The sequence below is a fragment of the Geotrypetes seraphini genome, chromosome 5 (genome assembly GCF_902459505.1).
Source record: "Geotrypetes seraphini chromosome 5, aGeoSer1.1, whole genome shotgun sequence".
Taxonomy (NCBI): domain Eukaryota; kingdom Metazoa; phylum Chordata; class Amphibia; order Gymnophiona; family Dermophiidae; genus Geotrypetes; species Geotrypetes seraphini.
The window spans coordinates 133,254,328-133,270,371 of record NC_047088.1 but is presented as its reverse complement, the minus strand read 5'-3'; the positions used below and the strand labels follow the sequence as shown (position 1 = coordinate 133,270,371).

Below are 16,044 nucleotides of genomic sequence, written 5' to 3'. Positions count from 1 at the left end.
CTGGTGCAGCCCGATAGTTATTGTCCCAAAGGCGGACGGGACCCCACGATTTTGTATTGATTTTAGACAGTTGAACGAAATTTCGCAATTTGATGCGTTCACGATGCCACGAGTGGATGAGCTGCTCGATCGGTTAGGGCAAGCCCAGTTCCTCACGACATTAGACCTGACAAAGGGCTATTGGCAAATACCGCTGACCAAGGAGGCTAAGCCTAAGACAGCCTTCAGTACACCCCAAGGTTTGTTTCAGTTTAGGCGTATGCCCTTTGGCTTACATGGGGTGGCGTCTTCTTGCCAACGGGCGGTCCAGGAAGTATTAAGGGACCACTATGATTACGCTGACGCTTATATTGATGACATTGTCATACACTCGACATCGTGGGAGGAACATCTGGGACATGTAGCAGCAGTTCTGAGGTCACTGAGGGAGGCAGGCCTCACGGTCAACCCAAAAAAATGTTTTGTAGGCCAAAGAGAGGTTAGATATCTGGGCTACATTGTAGGAAGGGGGCAGGTTAGGCCCTTGGTGGACAAGGTCCAGTGCATTCGAGACTACCCTCGGCCATGTACCAAGAAACAGCTTAGGGCCTTTCTAGGTCTAATAGGCTACTATAGGAGATTTATCCAGCATTTCTCCTCAAAAGCAGCCCCACTGACAGATATGTTGAAGAAAGGGAGTCCAGATACCCTACAGTGGGAATCAGATAGCATACAGGCTTTTGGAGACTTGAAGGAAAGCCTGTGTAAACGACCTGTCCTGAAGGCTCTAGATTTCAACAAGCCTCTCATCCTACAAACAGATGCCTCTGGAAAAGGGTTAGGGGCTATCCTGAGTCAGGAGAGTAAAGGGGTTGAACACCCAGTCCTGTTCCTTAGTCAGAAGCTCCATCCTAACGAACGGAACTATGCCACAGTGGAACAGGAATGTCTGGCAGTCAAGTGGGCTGTACAGACATTAGCACATTATTTGCAGGAAAACCAATTTACCCTAGTCACAGACCATGCTGCCTTAAAATGGCTAAATACTATGCGTAATAATAACACGCGTCTGACACGCTGGTATTTAGCTTTACAGGCATTCAGGTATCGGGTAGTACACCGCCCAGGAAAACTGAATACCAACGTACATTCTTTCCAGAATTCCAGAGAACACAGGACACCCTCAAAGTCTTCAGGATAGTCATCCTTTAAGTGGGGGGGGGATTGTAACAAACCTGTGGCCAGCTTTGTCCCTGTAAGGGATAAAAGCAGAACACGGTCCCTGGTCAGAAGGGCTGACTAGGTTAAAAGTAAAGGTTTGGATTTGGCTGACTACCCCTCAGACAGTGAGGTAGAGCAGGAGAGGCATGAGCATAGGAATATCCAGCAGAGAGTGCCATCTCAGTACAGATGCTCTAGAAAGCCTGATAGGACTCTTATTGAGAAGTGGAGTCCCAATGCTGGAAGGTATGCTCATTACCAGCCTAGGAGAAACCTGAATTATTTCCCTAGGGATTTCCTGCCTAACACAGCTGCTCCTAGGAGAGAGGGGTGGGGCTTTAACTCACATAAGAACAGAGCTTGGGATCACAGCAGGGAGAGCAGGGACGGAGCTGGGGCTAACGAGCTCAGGCAGCGGCAGGAGAAGCAGCAGTGCTTGGATGCAGATGAGGGGAGAAGTCTCTCTCCTCCAACCCACAGCAGTGAGGACGTAGAGATGGCCGAGGACTACCTCAGCTCAACCCCAGCTGTTGCTGAGCAGGCAGAGGCTATGGATGTCTCTGAACCCCTGCTGGAAGCTGGCTATTTTCCCACTGACATGGAGGTTAGTTGCTAAAGGAAATGAAGCAAGGCTGTGCTTGTGCTGGCTCCCGTAATCCAAGCCCAGCTGACAGTGATTAGGGGGAGAGCAGGAAAAATCTCTCCGTTACACTGTGTGACTGCTCGGAGAGCATTGTTTGTTCAAGGAACTTTATCTATAGGGGTGTGAAAGCTCCGTGGGAAAAAAACCTAAGTAAAGTTCACAGCTTATCTAATGCCATGCTGTGTTCGGTTGGCCAGGAAGCCCAGCTGATAGTAACGAGCTGTGAAGCCTGCTCTGCAAAACCTATCCGTGTCTCAGCTAGGTAAGCTGAAACGTTTGAGAAATTCATTGCTAGGTTTGGGAACTGTAATTACTCTGGCTGTGTTCACAAGGTGTGCAAAGTTTGAAAGTTTATTTTCCTGATATTTTTCATTTACCTTTACCCCTGGTGAAGAGGACTGTATTTAGACTGGAAAGTCCAGGGTATTGAACTGTATGTGGCATTTGGAGCAAGCCATTCTGACAACTGCAAGCTATTTTGTGTTTTATATTTTGCCATGACATGCGGGTGGCTGATGGTATCCAGGGTTCAATAAAGTACAAGAATATTCTTTTGTAACAAGACTTACCTGTGTGGTCTTCTCTTTACAAGCTACTCTCAGTGTGGCCTGGCAGACTAGGCAGACGCCTAGGTCTGTTATAACCTGAAAAGCCTTCCTCCAACCTGAGGAGGCCACACCGACAAGCCAGAACTCAACACACCTAATCCCTCTGCTGGTTAGAGCAAGGGATAAGTGTATCACATTTGACAGAAAAGATCTGAGGATCAGCCAGCACGCTTCAGGAAAGGAAGATATTGCTTGACAAACTTGCTGCACTTTTTCGAGGGAGTAAACAAGCAGATAGACAAGGGTGACCTGGTTGACATTGTATATCTGGATTTTCAGAAGGCGTTCGACAAGGTTCCGCATGAACTACTACTTTGAAATATTGCGAACCATGGGATTGAGGGTGAAATACGTGGATTAATAATTGGTTGGCGGATAGGAAACAGAGAGTGGGAGTAAATGGACAATACTTGGATTGGAAAAGTATCACGAGTGGAGTGCCTCAGGGCTCGGTGCATGGACCCGAGCTCTTCAACATATTTATAAATGACCTGGAAATTGGTACGAGTGAGGTGATTAAATTTGCAGACGATACGAAGTTATTCAGAGTAGTGAAGACACAGGAGGATTGCGAAGACCTACAACATGACATAAACACGCTCGAGCTATGGGCCGCGACATGGCAAATGAGGTTTAACGTGTACAAGTGTAAGGTGATGCATGTCGGTAACAAAAATCTTACACATGAATACAGGATGTCCAGTGCAGTACTTGGAGAAACCCCCCCGGAAAGCAACTTGGGAGTACTGGTCAACAAGTCAATGAAGCCGTCCGCGCAATGTGCGGTGGCGAAAAGAGTGAACAGAATGCTAGGAATGATTACGAAGTGGATCAAAAACAGATCTGAGAATGTTATCATGCCGCTGTACTGGGCCATTGTATGCCCTCACCTGGAATACTGTGTCCAGCACTGGTCGCCGTACATGAAGAAGAACACGGTACTACTCGAAAGGGTCCAGAGAAGAGCAATTAAAATGGTTAAGGGGCTGGAAGAGTTGCCATACAGTAAGAGATTAGAGAAACTGGGCCTTTTCTCTTTTGAAAAGAGGAGAGTGAGAGTGGACATGATCGAAACATTCAAGATAATGAAGGGAATAGACTTAGATAAAGACAGTGAATATTTTTAAATTTATTTAAAAGGAATTTGGGGGTTTATCTATTAATATGTATTAATCAAATAAAATGCCTTTAAAATTTTATTTCATGAACGTCAGTGGACTGAATCATCCCATCAATGGAAAAAAGGTGCTTAATTTTTTAAAACAGCAGGAGGCAGACATTTATTTTATACAAGAAACACATTTATCATCAAGTAAGTCAGCCAAATTGTAAGGGGATGGGTAAAGCATTGGTTTTTTTTTGCATCTGCAGTGGGGAAAAAGGCTGGTGTGGCAATCCTGATCAATAGGAATTACTCTGCTGTGTTTGGTAATCCTTGAGCTGATCCTATAGGTAGATGGCTTTATGTTGATATGACTTCAGGAAATGATGCCCTGACGCTTCTTAATATTTATGTTTCTCATTCAAATCAGGCTGAGTTCTTTTAAAAAAAACTCCAAGAAATAATTCTGTCACTGACTACATCTAATTTAATTGTAGCTGGAGATTTCAATGCTGTTAAGGATCCATTATTGGACAAACAACCTAGTAAGCAACTAAAATCACTTAGGGCTCCTTTTACAAAGCCGCGCAAGGGCCTTAATGCGCAGAATAGTGCACACTAAATTGCCGTGTGCACTATCCGCTACCACCTCCTTTTGAGCAGGTGGTAGATTTTCGGCTAGCGCGTGCTAATCCAGTGTGTGCGTTAAACACTAGCGTACCTTTGTAAAAGGAGCCCTTAGTCTAGACCAGGGGTGTCCAACTTGCGGCCCGAGTGAAGTATTTTGTGCGGCCCTGGTCAAGTGCGATGCAGTGTTTTCCTCTGCTGCCCCCGGGTGTTTACCGTCTTGCCGGCTCCCTCCTCTGTCTTGCAGCATCATTTGCGCGTTTGTGCGGCCCCAGTAACATTTTTTTGGGCCAATGCGGCCCAGGGAAGCTAAAAGGTTGGACACTCCTGGTCTAGACAATCTAGTGCATTCATGTGGATTGAAAGATATATGGAGGCTTTTTAATTTTAATGCCCTCTCATTCCAGAGCTTACTTTCAAATGAAAGAGACTCGACTCGTGCATATACATCATGTAGGTTTATTAATGTCTCTATCATATCTCCCCTCTTCCGCCTTTCCTCCAAAGTATAAAAATTGAGATCTTTAAGTCTGTCCCCAAACGCTTTATGACAAAGACCACACACCATTTTAGTAGCCTATCCCTGGACCAACTCCATCCTTTTTATATATTTTTGAAGGTGCAGCCTCACGAATTGTACACAATATTCTAAATGAGGTCTCACCAAAGTTTTATACAGGGGCATCAATACCTCCTTTTTCCTACTGGCCATACTTCTCTCTATGCATCCTAGCATCCTTCTAGCTTTTGCCATCACCTTTTCAAACTGTTTGGTCACCTTAAGATCATCACTGAAAACTGAAAAATCACCATGAACACCTTCTTTCACATCAAGCAGCATTGTGGGGTAAAGACATAGATCAACTGCTTTCGCCCACTACTTATGAGGAATTCAGAAAACGTCTAAAAACTCAACTGTTCCTAAAGTATCTAGACAACTGACCCACTCATCTTCTTTCTCCTCCATAGTGATTCCTCTGTCCTATTAATCTCTTTCTCCTCAACAACACATTTCCGGTCTTATTAACTCTCCTCTTCCCCCCTCTTAAATTCAATCAATTTGTACCTCGCTTAATCTATTGTAAACCGCATAGAACTTAACGGTATTGCGGTATATAAACTGTTATTATTATTATCACAATCACATCCAAGTCCCGCTCTTCTGTCGTGCCCATAAGTTCATCACCTCCTTAACTATATCTAGATATATAAAATTGGATGTATGTATGTTCCAGCACAACTCCAAAACGCATGGACTGATTTCAACCAAACTTGGTATATATATCAATCACTATCTGGGAAAAAATACTGTGGGGGTGGGAAGGAGTTGACATGTAAAGAATCATCAAAAAAGGCAGATAATGCTTTGACCAATTGTATGAAGCTTGGGGAATGATGTCACACTGTGCTGTGCTGTCATTGATGTAACAATGCCTCCAAAGAAACGTAAGAGTCCAACAGGGTGAGGCCAGACTACATGATATGAAAAAGAAAGCATAACTCTGAAACGCATGGACAGATTTCAACCAAACTTGGTATACATATCACTTACTATGTGGGGGAAAATACTGTGGGGGTGGGAAGGGGGTGACATGCGTGACATGTGTTTTATATAGATGGAGCTGCTTTAACCAATTGTGTGAAGCTTGGGGAATTATGTAACAAGGAAGTGTAGCTGTGCTGTAATTGTGTAACAATGCCTCAAAGGAAACGTAAGGCAATTGGCTAAGTGCAATCAAAGGCTAAACAAATGAAACACCAGAATACACAAGAAAATCCTGAGGAGAGGAATACAAGACTTGTGATGCTGTGCAACAGAGCTGCTACATCTAGAGCTTCAGAAACAGTCCAGCAGCGTGAGGCCAATTTTATTCCTTTTCCTGTCTAATAGAAGATTAGAATAAATAAATACCCGAGCAACGCCGGTATATCAGCTATTATATAAATTAATATAAAATGTTTACAATCTTTACAAAATATGGCCATGTGATTTCTCTACAGAGCACAATGTTGGTATCATGTCATGATCTCTGGTATCATGATCTCTATCTTAAGACTCCTTTGGCTTCCTGTACAATTTAGAGTAAAATTTTAAATTCTCACTCTAGCTTTCAAGGCACTATATGATGGTACTCTGGATTATCTATCAGTTTTAACAGTGCCTTACAATGTGCGGCGGCGGTTAAAAGGGTGAACAGAATGCTAAGAATGATAAAAAAGGGGATCACGAACAGATCGGAGAAGGTTATCATGCCTTTGTACCGGGCCATGGTGTGCCCTCACCTGGAGTACTGAGTCTAGCACTGGTCGCCGTACATGAAGAAGGACACAGTACTACTCGAAAGGGTCCAGAGAAGAGCAACTAAAATGGTTAAGGGGCTGGAGGAGTTGCCGTACAGTGAGAGATTGAAGAAACTGGGCCTCTTCTCCCTTGAAAAAAGGAGACTGAGAGGGGACATGATTGAAACATTCAAAATACTGAAGGGAATAGACCTAGCAGATAAAGACAGGTAGGGAGAATGAGAGGGCACTCTCTGAAGTTAAGAGGGGATAGATTCCGTACAAACATGAGGAAGTTCTTCTTCACCCAGAGAGTGATAGAAAACTGGAACACTCTTCCGGAAGCTGTTATAGTGGAAAACACCCTCCAGGGATTCAAGACAAGTTCCTGCTGACCCGGAATGTACGCAGGTAGGGCTGGTCTCAGTTAGGGCACTGGTCTTTGACCTAGGGGCCGTCGCGTGAGCGGACTGCTGGGCACGATTGACCACTGGTCTGACCCAGTAGCGGCAATTCTTATATTCTTATGTTGGACGTATTTTTTGAAAATGGACCTTTTCCCGTGTCCAACTTTGGATGATTTGTGACTTAGGCCCAAAACGGACTTAAACGTTTCTTTTAATTATGCCCCTCTACATATAAATTACTGAAAATGATAAAATTTCATATACTAAAACTAGATTTTTCAAGTCCATCTTAATAATGGTTTATTGACTTTTAGGAAAGTATCCGAACATTTTTAAAACCCTGCTAAGTTAAATGCTTTCACCACATTCTCTGGCAACAAATTCCAAGTCTGTGGCTGTTATTTTCTTTCAAAATCTACTACTACTAAAAGTGAATGCATAAGTTTATAGGTACTTTGTACATTTGGGCCCAAATTCTATATATGGTGCCTAAAGTTGTGTGCATACATCAGAACGCTTAGCTGATGTATGTGCATAAATTAATTAAATAATAGCTTAATTGGCACTGAATTATAATTGATAATTATCAACTCTTAATTTGTGTTAATTGGAAGTTAAGCATACAACTTGGTAGGTATATTTACCCTTTTTATTTTATTTTCTCTTGGTAAGTGCATGACACAAAGTGGTAGGCACCTTGTCTAATATTCATTGCTTTAAGTAGATGTGATTAAGAAAGGATCATGGGCTTATTTTAATGTTATGCACATATTTTTGAGTTAGGCACCAATTTGTGCACAACTTAGGTGTAGCATTTAGGCCAAGAAAAGTTAGTTAGATACCATTGACTTGTACTTGAGTCCTAGTGATGATGAATTACAGATATAAGCAATCAGTTTAGTGCTAGTCTGGTAAGGTCCTCCAGTGTCATCCCCATGGTGGTTTTCAACATGTCCAGCTAACTGATTGCAGATCGCCCTCTTCGCCTGGTTCCTTTGATCTTCTCAAACATAATGTCCTTCTCTAATGATCTTTTTTTTTTTGACAGTGTGACCAAAATAAGACAGTCATAACTTCATCATTTAGGCTTTGAGTGACATAGCCAATTTGATCTCTTCTAGAATTGATTTGTTAGTTCTGGCAGTCTACAGAACGCATAAAATCCTTCTCCTTTACCAAAGTTCTTAAGAGTCAATCTTCTTTCTGTTCTGTTTCTATAGTATCCAGCTTTCACTTCCGTAATTAACTAGTGAGAAAATGAGTGCATGGACAAGTCTGAAATTTGCTTGAAGTGTTATTTCCTTGCCTTTGAATACTTTGTCAAGAGCTTTCATTGAAGAGTGACCCAATGCTATTCTGTGGAGTATTTATTTCCTGCTAGTTGCTTCTTTGTTTACAAAAGAGACCAAGAGATTAAAATCCTTTACAACTTCTATTCTATTGCCTTCAAGCTCAAAATATTCATAATTTTTTGATCTTGATCTTTCTCTTGTTTATGTTAGTTCTAATCCCATGTTATGACTTTCAGCTTTGACTTTTCTCAATAGATACAGATTGTCTTTTTTGCTGCTGGTGATGAGCTTTGTATCATCTGCAAAGCACAGGTTGTTTATATTTTGGCCACTAACTTTGAAATCAATGATTCCTTCTTCTAAACTTGCTTTTCTGAAGATGGTTTCACTGTAAAGGTAGAACAGGTAAGGTGACAAGATGCATCCTTGCCTGATGCCACATTTTATTGAAACCCAATCAGTGTTGCCATATTCTGTTCTTGCTGCAACTTCTTGATTTTCTAAGATTTTTGTGCTAGAAGCTATTTGTGCTAGAGTTCTCCATAGTTTATCGTGATCCACACAGTCAAAAGCTTTGTTGTAATCGATGAAGCAAACGTATAGGGGCTTTTGGTATTCTTTGCTCTTCTTCAATAACAATCTAACATGTCTCTTGTTCCTTGACCTTTTCTGAAACCAGCCTGAACTTCGGGTAGTTCTTGCTCAACATATGATTGTGGCCTTTGTTGCGTTATTTTCAGCAATATTTTGCTAGTGTATGTGGAATTAATGAAATCATTCTGTAGTTGTTACAGTCCTTGGTGTCACCATTCTTAAGTATAGGTAAGAACAGTGATCTTCTCCAATCAGTTTGGCCTTGTTTCTTCCTTCTAAATCTGTTGACACAGTTGAGTGAGGGCCTTAATAGCACTTTCTGACCCTTTGATTAATTCAACTGGAATACTACTGATTCCAGGTGACCTTTTTTTCAATAAAACTTAACTTGCTGCTATGACTTCGTCTTTTAAAATATCAGGGGGGTGGAAGGGGGGGTTGCATCAATTTCCTGTTCAATTTCCCCAATGTTATCCTCATTGCCTTTTTATATAGATTTTCTGTATATTTTTCCATCTCTTTTTAATGCTCTCTGGATCATTCAATATCATTCCATTAGTGTCTTTGTTAGGTGCCATCAACTCATGCTCAAGTCCTAGTAACTTGAAGAGTTACAGATCTAAAAAGAATTTGGTTTTGTGCTAGTCCGGTAAGGTCCTTCATCGTCTTTAAGCATCCTCAATCAAGGTTGGAATTTCTGCCGCAATCTCTTAACCTTCTGATATGCTAATCTGGTTATTCTATTTACATGTTCCGATTCAATTTTCTGACAAATTTCCTTTAGATATCATTCTTTGTCTTGCCAAACTTCACGTTGAAACACTCAGTTCATTTGTGATACTTTTCCTCTATTACTATTACTTTTTCTCTATTGCTTGTCTTCTTTGTTCTGCTACTTTTCTGGTTTCTTCTGAGATCCAAGGCAATTTCTTAGCTCTCTTTTGCCTGGAGTGTTTTTTTAGTTTCATCATTCATTACGGTTTTGATGTCTCTTTGGGCTCGCTATTTCCTGTATCAAGGCAGGCAAATCTGTTGTCTAATTTTCTCCAAAAATCTGATGGAATATTTTCAATGTCATATTTTGGGAGTTCTCTAATTATCCTCTTGCGAAGCTTTACTTTGATCTTGCATGTCAAAAGCTTGTGGTCACATCCATAGTCAGCTCCTGATTTAGTCCTTGCAGTCAAAACTACAGATTTTCATCTCTGTCTTATGCAGATGTAATTAATTTGATTTCAATACAGGTGTTCCTGGTCAGAATAAAGTATCTGGCAACATTTGTGGTGTTGGAAATGGAAATGCGTATTCATGATTAACAGTCGGTTCATTTTGCAAAACTGTACTAAATTATTTCCAGCTTCATTTCTTTCTCCTAAGCTGTGCTTTATAACCACTGCAGCTTCAGGTGTAGTTCCTACTTTTTCATTGAAGTCTCCCATAATGATCAGCAAATCTTGTTTCAACATTTGATCTATTTCATTTTGAAGTTGTTCATAGAACAACTCTAGATCTTCATCTTCCATGTCTGTCGTTGGAGCATATACTTGGATCAAGGTAACATTGATTGGCTTTCCTTGTAGACAGACTGACATGACATTATCACTGAAAACATTGTACTTTAGTACTGTCTTTGAAAGCTTATTGTTCAGGATGAATGCCACTCCATTTTTCCTGTGTTTCATGACCAGAGTAGCAGATCAAATGCTCATTTGATTGAAAATGGCCATGTCCTATCCATTTGAGTTCAATAATTCCTATCAAATCAATTTTGTTTTTTTCCATTTGATCTTTAACAATCTCCAATTTTCTTTGGTCTTGCTTCGTACATTTCATGCTCCTATGTTAAGAATATTTTTACAGCTTCTAATCTCCTTTTTCTGTCCAGCAATATCAGCATCAGGATGTTCTGGCAGCTTTGGTCCATCAGCTTCAAAAACATACTCTGGATGATGATCAGTTTTTCCCTAGTAGCATGGTGAATGCCTTCCAACTTAGGAGACCATCTTCAAATATTATACGTTGATTCTTTATGTCTCATCATCATCATCTTGGCAGAATACAGAAGTAGATTGCCAGGCCTTTCTTCTGTGCACTATAAATTCAATGCTGTCATCATTATCGCATCAATGCCCAGATGGGTGGTACATAGTCTGGCATCTCCATTGAAACTTGTCCACCTTGGGAGACCCTGCTGGTAATGAAACTACCAATGGCATAGCTTTCTGCTTCTCAGATGCACGCAAGCCCCAGTGGTACGACATGCCCATGTACTATGAACGGAGAGGCCAATAAAAACCTCGTCTAAATAGGGTGCACCTAAAATTTGGGACACTTAGCAACATATAGCGGCACTTAGGTGGAACTATGATTCTATACTGTAAACATAACTTTTATAGAATCATGCTTACTATCACACTAATTGGTGCTAATATTTTAGGTGGCATATATAGAATTGGCCCCTTGGTGTTGTACATTCTAACTCTCCACTTTTTAGTCTTTAGTGGTATATCAAGTAATAAATCAACTCTTATTTTTGATATGTCTGTATTTGCATGCAGGCAATTCAAAATATGGTTTTATTTCTACTTACAACTTGCATAGAAGTTGATGAGGGCAATTTGAAATCATTTATCTTGTCACCGGCCAGGGTCCGCACTAACCTTACAGCGGTCCTCCACTAGGTTGCAGTAAAAGAAAACAAGGCACGCTTCTGCAATGAGGCAGAAGCCCTTCAGGGATTGCTAGTCTAAAACACTAAGCATGCCTTCTCTCAGACAACCCAGACACTCTGAATGCACAATAGTACAAATCACAAAAGAGTTCCGTTTTCAAAATGGAAAAATAAAGGTTTATTATACAAGCCTTCACATTCAAAACCAATTGCAAAGAATAAAGCAGTTTGAGAAAACCCATAAACAATGACAGCAGTAATAACAGATGGCAATGGTTCACTCCTCAATGGAGAGAGACTGCTCAGGATCTGCCAGGTTCCTAGATGGTTGCCGAGGTTCTGGCAATTTGTATCTGGGCCATGCCCGGTTTCCAGCTTGTGGTAACATAGTTTTTCTCCAAAATAAAAGAAGGCAAAAATCAATAATTACTTAAGTGCATTTCTTAGCTCATTGCTTAAATTTCTAGTAATTGTTCTTATCCAAAAACAGGTAAGTATTTGAAAACATTTCAGTTCAGAAAAATGGCTCAGCTGGAAACTTTCCTTTAAAGCAATAAACCATTCAAAAAAGAAAAAGAACTCCCCCCCCCCCCCAGCATCAAACTCCAGGTTGCAGCAATCCTTCTGGGACACTCACTTCATAGGTCCTTTACCAGTAGCAAAACAGTAATGACTGGCACAGTCAATTAAATTAGTCTCAAGGTTTCACCAGGGGTGCTACAGACACTTAGTTGACTGAGGCACAACTTTCTGCCCCGGCCTCTCTGTTCAGGTTTGGCTCTTTGGGAGGACAGCTTTAAGCTGTGCTTCACACAGGAGAAAATATCTTATACTAAGCTCAGAGGTTTAAGCCAGTTCCATGGCTTCTACCAACCCTTCTTCATAGGGAAGCATGTCACCCACCTCCATAAACTCCTGTGGTTCAGTCAGCTCTAGATCAGGCACACTTCAGCTCCATTCACATCTAACATCTCCACATCAGGCTTTCTCTCAGGCTGGTGGCTGTTAAGAGGCAATACCTTAGGTTCTGCTCTGCTCTGCTCCTTCTGGGTAGTATCAAGGGTGTTGCTTCCTCCTTGTTGCTGGCTCCTCTGCTGTTCTCCTTGCTGCTCCCTTGGTTGCTCTCTTGTGTTGACTCAGGGTCAGGTTTAAATAGGGGATAGGCATATTCCAATACTTTCTCTGCCTCCCCCTTTGGTGAGACTGAATATTGCAGTCAGGAAAAAAAACCCCAAAACTGCTGCTTTTTCTGAGCAGGGGCAAAATGGCTTCTCTGCCTGTTTCTGTGTGCTTTCCCTTGATGTTGCACTGGGCTTGCTTACCAATGATCCAGGCTATTGCCTGCTTGCCTGTTCATCGGGGAAACTATCCTGATGGGCTCTAAAGCCCTTTAATCCTGGCTTGTTCTGATAATTCCCCTGTGGCAAGTCGGGAATGTCACTAGAATTGCCACAATCTGTATTCTTTATTTAAATGTATCTGGGCTACTTTATCCTTTACTACAACCTCTCTACTATGATATTCTAATATCTGCATTTTGCAGTGTGTTACAGATACTTTATTCTGAACCAAGAGCACCTGAGCAACTGTCAGCTTCCATAATCCAGTTCAAAAGCTGCATTATCTTTTTTTTCAGTCTTAGAGCCAACAGCCTGGTAAAGATGGGGTTCATTCTATTGGAATAAACTCTCTACCCCACCTCCACCCCCAATTACCTAGTTCTAAAGTTATTTTCCCTGCATCATGTTATCTGTGCAGGAGTGAAAGAGTAGCCTAATGGTTAGTGCAGTAGGCTAAGAACCTGGGGAATTGGATTCAATTTCCACTGCAGCCCTTTTGTTATCCTAGGCAAGTCATTTAACCCTCCATTGCCCCAGGTACAAAACTTAGATTGTATTAGAGACAGAAAAAAACTACCCACATATATATAAATCACTTTGATTGTAGCACAGAAAGACAGTACATCAAGCTGATGGACATTTATCTGTGTAGTCAGACTCCAGAGCTCTATCTGTCTTGGAGGCTCTGCATGCGAAACAGGAAGATTTTCTAAGAATGCTACCCTAGAGGTCTAGACAGTGGTGTAGTAAGGTGGAGGCGTGCGCTAGGGGGGGGGGAACCACCCCTGGGTGACAGTACCTCTTCTCCTCTCCGTCCCCTGTAGCTCTTTAACTCTTTCCTGAAGCAAGCAGCATCTCTAATCTAATGCTTGCACTGGCCTCAGTTCTCCCTCTGAAGCCATGTAGTTATATGCTACATAAATTATGGAACAGCATTTTATGAGATTAACAGATGCTAATAAAATTGCCATGAGATATGCATGCATTAAATAGGTACCAGGAACATGTGAGTTTCTAATTTTATGCAAAATAGATTAAGAGCTTTAAAACAGAAAATTGTTACACTCAGGGCCGCCATCAGAAATTTCTGGGCCCCTTACTGAGCAATCCTATTGGGCCCCCCCACGCACCCCTTCCCCCCCACTTTTGTCCGGGGGGGGGGGTGCTATCAGGAAATCGGCAGGGGACAAAAAAAAAGTATGACAGCAGTGTTTATTGTTTATTGTTGTGCACAGCAGAAGCATAATACAGGAATTTGTGCTATGGTGGCCTAGGACCAATGTTCCCTCTAAGGATTGATGAGGTGTGTGCAAAAAAAAATATGCATGAGCGACAAGTTACATACTCCACAAATTTATGAGCAGGCACGGAGGACGCATTTTTAAACAAATGTAGTTTATCCTTGTACTCCTTATGTATTTTTAATCATCTATGGATATGTTTGTATGTTTATTGTTCAAATGGTTTTATTTATTTCCCCAAATTTATTTTTGTTATACGCATTGAAAATATTTGATATTGCGTTTAAATCAAAATCTCAATAAACTTGAAACTTGAAACGAGTGCCCGTGAGATTGTGGGAGGGTTAAATACTCAAAACTTAGAAGAATAACAATTTACTTAAAGTTTTTGCTACGCCAGCTTTCTGGTATCTTTACATACAGTGGCGTACCTAGCATATGTAACACCCGGGGCCCATCATTTTTTGGCACCCCACCCCCCCATCTGTAAGAAAAACATGATTTTTAGTAACAAACCACACGTCACACATGAGTACCTAGGAAAAGGCAGCAACTTACATATTGCAGTGAGCAGTACATCAATACACCCATTATAAAACTAAACAAGCCAGACCAGCACAGATCAATCCTACACCGTTAATCCTAACAGAAAACCATGTCTTTTGAACAGAACACAGAAAACACCTTCGCCTAGTATGGAATATGTCATCACAAACTAACCCCTTACCCTTTTACAAAACTGTAGTGTGGATTTTAGCCACAGTGGTAACAGCCCTGACACTCATAGAATTCTGAGCATCAGAGCTGCTACCACCACGGTTGGCGCTAAAAAACGCTCCACAGTTTTGTAAAAGGGGGGATAAAATAGAAATACACAGTTTCAACGCTCTAGCTCAGAGGTGCCCAAACTTTTTGGGCTTGCAAGCTACTTTAAAATGACCAAGTCAAAATGATCTACCAACAATAAAATTAAAAAACACAAAGCACACTATACGCTGAGAAAATGTTAATTATCATTCCTATTCTGGGGTTTTTTCAAAGAGGTCAAGGCAGATGACTCTATGCACTGTCACCTCAGTAACAACCATACAAAAATAGACAAATATACTCCCCTTCCTTTTTATTAAACCACAATAGCAGTTTTTAGCGCAGGGAACTGCGCTAAATGACCAGCGCTGCTCTCGACGCTCATAGGCTCCCTGCGCTAAAAAACACTATTGCGGTTTAGTAAAAGGGGGCCATAGTGCAAAATATAGACAGAATATATAAATTCTGACACATTTTGATCACTAAATTTAAAATAAAATAATTTTTCCTACCTTGTCTGGTGATTTCATGAGTCTCTGGTTGCACTTTCATCTTCTGACTGTGCATCCAATCTTTCTTCCCTTCTTTCAGCCTGTATGCTTCCTCTCCTCCAGACCTCATTCCTCCCCCAACTTTTTCTTCCTCTCTCCCTGCTCTTTCTTTCTTTTTTCTCTCTTGATGCCCCCTTTCTTTTTTTTCTGTTTCCCTTCTCCCTGCTCCCTTTCTTTCTTCCTACCCTCCACAAAGCCAAAGCTGCCACCATCGGGGGAAACAGGCCCCAAAGCCACCGCCGCGGCTGCCCGAAGTTCTCTCTGCTTCCCACCGGGCCAACCAGCATTCCCCCGACGTGAATTCTGCCGTCGGAGAGGAAGTTCCGCCCAGCCAGGCAGCGAATGGCTGGCCCGAACTTCCTCTCTGACTGCAGCCTTAGGGCGGGTGCACAGCCGGGGCGGACCGCCCCCCCCCCCTTGGAGGACACTGAAGACGTGGCAGCAGCTCCTCTCACGAATCCCCACCTGCATCGGACATACGATGCAGTCGGGGATCTTGAGAGGAGCCGCCGCTGCATCTTTTAACTTTAAAATTCAGGCCGCCGCCGCTTCCTCTCACCTTCTCCTGCCCTCGAGAAAGCGTATGAGTGACGCCACTGAAAATAGTAAGCGATCGCTCATGCGCTCACCTTAGAGGGAACACTGCGGACCCTGGGTGAGCCCGGGCCCCCTGTCAGCTCC

At 42.0% G+C, this 16,044-nt stretch overlaps 1 protein-coding gene across 6 annotated transcripts in view; it reads right to left on the bottom strand.

The window, feature by feature from the left end:
* The window catches only part of IQCA1 (IQ motif containing with AAA domain 1), a 1,056,753-nt gene that overhangs the window by 129,927 nt on the left and 910,782 nt on the right, over positions 1-16,044 (bottom strand). The window lies entirely within an intron of this gene.